Below are 6,000 nucleotides of genomic sequence, written 5' to 3'. Positions count from 1 at the left end.
ATGGGACTTTTGGCGTGCCTGCAAAAATGTGGATTTATGGGATATGTGCATTTGGCATTCTTTCATGCATATTGTTGAGTTTAATATATTTTTATCTTGTGACATTTGAATTATTACTTACCTACGGCACCATTTTGGTACCGTAGATTTTGATGCAGATGTTGAGGAGGAGGAGGAGGAGGCTGAGCCTGAGGAGGCGGCTCTGCTAGAGTTTTAATTTGGAGTCCTTTATGTTATAAATTATCTCTACTAATTTTTATGTCTTGTAATTTGACTTTTGAAACAATATTTGAGACTTGTAATATTTTATTACATGTGGTTTAAACGAGTTGGTATTAAACAAAAATTCTGGTACTTAGTTATAAGACTTTTATTATCCGTTGCGTGATTTTATTGTACACTTATTGCATGTACACACACTTGGCACTTGGCGATTGGATGTGTGACCCGGGTTGTCATCATCCTGACGTCTCGATTTCTACGTGTCCGTACGTGAGAGTTGGGGGCGTCACACTAGGAGTTTAAAAAAACCTTTAAACTATTAGGTGAGGAGGACATATAATATGTCAATGATTTTAATGATAAGGATTGATTAGGCAAGCCTAATGATGATGATTGGGTTGTTGTTGGGATTTTTATAGCATTTTTTAGGCCTTTTTACTATGTCACAACCATCATTTCCATTTCTTTATACGTTACATCCAATAAACTTTATGAACAAGTATGTTAGGTGAAAAAATAATTGGATGAAATGTGCGAGAGTTACCAAAATAGGCTACCGGAAATGGCAATGAGCATGCGGACTAAGTATGACAAGTATTGGGGGATTTGTGTAGGTTAAACATTTTCCTATTTTTGGTTGTTATTCTTGACCTCGAGTACAAAATTGATGGCATGGTGTATGGATTGGCATTGGTGAATGGGAAGGCATGTGTAGATTATATTGCGGTAAGGGTTCAATAAACCCTTAAAGGATTATTTGATGAGTTTGTTGCATTTTGAAGTGGTAATTTCTAGCACCTACACCTACCATATCACCTCCTCACAAAATATAGATGTGGACAAAGTATAAGTTAGGATGGGGTGAGAGGCTGGGGCAAGTTTCCAAGCATTGTCAACCTTTAGGCACATACTTGGAGTTGGATAGGTACTTAGTAGTGGAGATGAACCCATTTATGAAGGGGTTTGATATCTTATATTGGTAGAAGGTCAATGTCATCAAGTATCCCATCGTTAGAAACAAAGCCCGTGGTATTTTGGTCATCCTTATCACCACCATAGCCTCAAAGCTGGACTTTAGCATTGGGAGCCGCATATTGGATCCATTCTAGAGTTCATTATCTCCTACCACTATGGAGGCATTGATTTGCACTCAAAATTGGATCAAAAGGAGGCCAATTTATATTTCAGATGCGATAGACTTTGTGGAGACCCATGAGGAGACGGGTGGTGATCAGTTTGCATATGATTATCACTTTTACCTTTGATATTGCTATAATATTGCTTTTATTTATAATATATTGTGTTATTACTTATATTCAAATTTAATTGTTGTAAGGACAACTTTGATAAATGCCCCTACGTCTACATTGGCCGCAATATGGCTTCATAGTTCGATCCACCATTACCATTGGTTTGTATAATGGTTCTCATATTTATTCATAGTATATATATATATATATATAATGTTTGTAATTTTAATTGATTTTCGTGTACTGTTTTTTCAGCTTTTATAATTTCACTGTCACATCCCCAGTCCTAATGATGTCATCTTGATCTCAATCTCATCTTGGTTTGTAATTTTAATTTTTTAAACTTTTTCACATATCTATATAATGTTTGTATGTGATTTTTTTTTCTTATTTTGTTTTTTAGGTTTTTTAGTCTCACGCCCTCACTTGCCCAACCCTAATCGCAAACTCCCAATGATCTAATATACAATCCTTGATAGTCTCACTTGGCTTGTACTTGTAGTTTTGTGTTTTTAACTTGGCAAGTAGCACCCTTACACTCCATTTCTTTTAAAAACTTATATATCTCCTATAAGCAAGCACGATGGGTTCTAGATAGCTTGAAGTTGTCCTAGTAAGCGATTTATTGTAGTGTGTTATGATAATGGCCATATCTCAGAGGAGTTCCTAGTATAATTGCATTTTTTTTTCTTTTAAACATTTTTTAGACATCTTTAAACATTTAAAAAAAAAACACAAATTTACTATTAGTCACTTTTTTAACCATTAAGAAAAAAAATGTAAAATAAATAAGCGGTCAAACCCAGAGGGCATCCTAACATTTTTCCAAAATCCAATAAAATATTTTAATTCCAACTAATTTACTACTATTCACAAATCATTTCACTACTATTCGCAGAATTATCATTACATCTCAACTCCAAACCTTAGGGGTTTCTATTATAATCTAGTGCTCTGATCCCCTTCTAAGTCCACTGTACTGTCCAGTATGTGCATGTAACTCAATATGTTCCTCTATATGTACAAGGACTTCTCGTGGTTACAATTTTTTTTAAAAGCAAATATCAATCATTTCATTCCATAAAATTAACCATTACATAATATGTCATTCAGTACAAGGTTATTGATTTCAAGAGGTCCTTTCTACTTGAAGTGTCATTTTGGCTAACTTATAGGCAACTTCATTTCCTTCACTATGAATAAAGGATGTAGACCAATGTGGTTGTGTAGAAAGAGCTTGCTTCATGTCTCCTACAACTTGACCTATTCAGGAATCATCCTGTTCTTTTGATTGCACTGCATCTAAAATTATTTTTGCATCACCCTTGAAGATTACCTACTTGATCCCCAATTCACTGCAAAGGTTCATTGATCTTTTTATAGCATATAACTCACCTAAGAAAGCTGAGTTTACACTACTTCTTGGGGAAAAGAAAAAGGCCGACCCTTCTCCAATATTGTCTCTTATAATGATACCCATTCCCATTTTTTTTTTTTTTATTAATATCAAAGGCTACATCGAACTTAGGTTTGCAAGAATACCCCTCAAGCTTTCTCCAGTACTGTCCTCCCCTTCCTGTTTCTTCCCCCTTCTATTTGCATTGTTTCCTTTGTGCTTGATTAAACTCTTCAAGTCCATCAAATGCAGCCTTCAAGATTAATCCTTGGCTAGTAAATTAATTCTAAAAAATGTATGCATTCTGCCTACTCAAACCATAATAACATATACCTCTTATAACTTTCCATCAGTTAATCTTCTATAGATCTCAAACCATAGTTGTAAAAGGTCCTCTCCACTACTCTGACATTTCCTAATAAGGCTGGCATCTTCTGCCAACACATTTGTGGTTGCTGGAAAACTCCACAAGACATGGACAACAAAATTCTCCTCTCTTTGATGATAGGACATAGCATATTATCTACGTACCATCTTCCTTTTGAACAGATTCACTCTTTTTGATAATATGTTATTGATTGCTTTTGATAAGAACTATTTAAATTTTGCTGGTACCTCTACTTTCCACAGCTGCTTCCAATGTTCATTCTCTTTCCCTTCACGGGATGTTTTCCCTTCCTTAACCATTTTGCTCATCTGGTCGACAAAGTAATACATTATATCCACCCTTTTTCGAATTGCACAAGATTAGCTTGTCAGTAGCCACTCAATACAAGAAATTGATTTTTAGGGACAAAATAAGTTTTTTCCCTAAAAGTAAATATTTGGGATGAAATTTGTTTGGGATGAAGTAAATTTTGTCCCTAAAAGTAATTATTTGGGATGAAATTTATTTTTCATCCAAAAATATGGAAGCAATTTTTTTATTTTTTTTATTTTTTATTTTTTGCATTCGAACAATGAAAAATCTTGTTCAAACTAGAATTTCTGGGATGAAATCATTCGTCTCAAGAAAGAAACCTGTTCAAACTCACTAAAATCCGTTCAAACAGTATTGTAATTTACGTTCAAATGTGGAATTAACTCTTAGAATAATAGTCATGGTAGGAAAGCACACAATTGTGGCGGGGGGAAGTCAAAAATCATTTGAACATCGTATTTAATAATTCAAACAGTTTTTTTTTTTTTTTTTGTGGGAATTTATATATAAATATGGTAGGGATAGTTATTATATTGTTTGAATGGTAATTTTCAATTCGAACATATTTACAAGCCGTTTGAATAGACAAAAGTGGAGTTTGAATTTTGTGGAGTTCGAACGGATGCCTAGACAATTGAAATAAATTTAATTACATAAATTTTTTGGAAGACATTCAATTATTTATCGAAATAAATATTATTTGCGTATATTAATTAACATTTTCTAAAGATGACAAGCCTACCTATATGGATTAATTATTATTTATGGTAAATTAAAATATATGATATATATCATCCTAGAAATGTTATATAATTAATTTAAAAATTAATTAATGAATTTTGTTATGGTAAATAAGAATTTGCAATTAAAAAAATATTTTCTTTTAGGGAATGTCATTTTTTATAATGTCCAATGGTAACTAAAATAAGAAACTGAGTTTTTATAAGAAACAAGCTAGCTATATTTAACAAATAAAAACGATATAGTAATAAAGCGACAACGTTCGATACAAAACAAAAAGACAGATCTAAATAAAGCCATTGTGTAAGACTATCCAGGTCCTCCTAGATCGAAGTAATGTGTCTTTCAATCTCTTGCAGTAGAACCATGATGGGCATAGTGATCCTCTCCATGATCCTTTCTATTAATTGAATCAAAAGTGTGCGATGCTCCTTGCATCCCAGACAAAATAGCGAAAGTCTTCTATAACGATCTCCCGCTCAACCAAGATCGGCCTCATTAGATGATCTCTAGCTTCACCTCTAGTTTGGTCCTCTCTTTCATGTTTTCTTCTAACATTGGTCATTAATTCACTGTTCATGGCAGAAAACAAAATGAATATAAATAAAACAACAAGTTGTAATTATATTTTTTCTGACCATTGTTCGAACAAGTTGGTAGACTAATTTAACTACAAATAATACTATTTGAACAGTATGGATCACTGTTCAAGCGATTTCTATCCATTTGAACAAAATAGAGTCACTGTTCAAATGGACTATACACATTTGAATGAATAAATATATAGTTCAAACAACATAATCATATGGACATCGAGCAGTGACAATATTCCATGCGAACAGGGCTCACAACTTATTTGAACTGCTAGTCAACTCAGTTAGCTATATTTGAACATGTTAGTTCATGTTCAAATGTACAAATGGTTGTTTGGGAAATTCTCATTTGAACAAATCGAAAGTCATTTGAACGTGTTAATTCACCTGTGAACTTACAAATGGCTCTTTGGCAAATTCTCGTTCAAATAGATTCGATGCCATTCGAACAAGCTCAACCATGAAGATCCATGGGTGAGTCGACTCAGTACCAATTGTGGGTGAGTTGACTAGAACAATCATTATTTTCAAGCACAAAAACTTACATGGAGTGAAGTGCAGATTTCACTCCATTGTTTCTATGGCAAAACACCATGTATGACGGCCTGAAAACACCAAAAAGGGGTTGGATTGGATTTGAAATATGACCCCCATTTCAACCCATTTTTGCAACATTCAATCATATAATAAATTAGTGTGAAGGCCCATACCTCTTAGATGGCAGTGAATGCATCGAAATACAGTTGAGTTTGGTGACCAGTGATGGCGAACGACAAAGCAGTTCTTCAAAATGCGGTTGTGTATTTGTGAGACATTCAAAATTCCAATTGGGTTTTATGCCTCAAGCAATCCCGTTCGAATGCCTAATTTCTTGTTTGAACGTTCTATGTAATTAAAATTAATGTTTCGAATAGTAAATTCTTGTTGTAATATCCACTTTATATATTCGAATGGAAATGTCCCTGCTCGAATTAATGAACCTTCTAGAATAAAATATGATGATTCATTTCTCAATGACCATTTGAACAACGGTATACAATGTTCGAACAATAGATACTTTAATTGCATTTAATATAACTTACAATATACTATAATATA

Source organism: Carya illinoinensis, chromosome 9 (assembly GCF_018687715.1).
Source record: "Carya illinoinensis cultivar Pawnee chromosome 9, C.illinoinensisPawnee_v1, whole genome shotgun sequence".
Classification (NCBI taxonomy): Eukaryota; Viridiplantae; Streptophyta; class Magnoliopsida; order Fagales; family Juglandaceae; genus Carya; species Carya illinoinensis.
Note: the sequence above shows the minus strand (reverse complement) of the source record.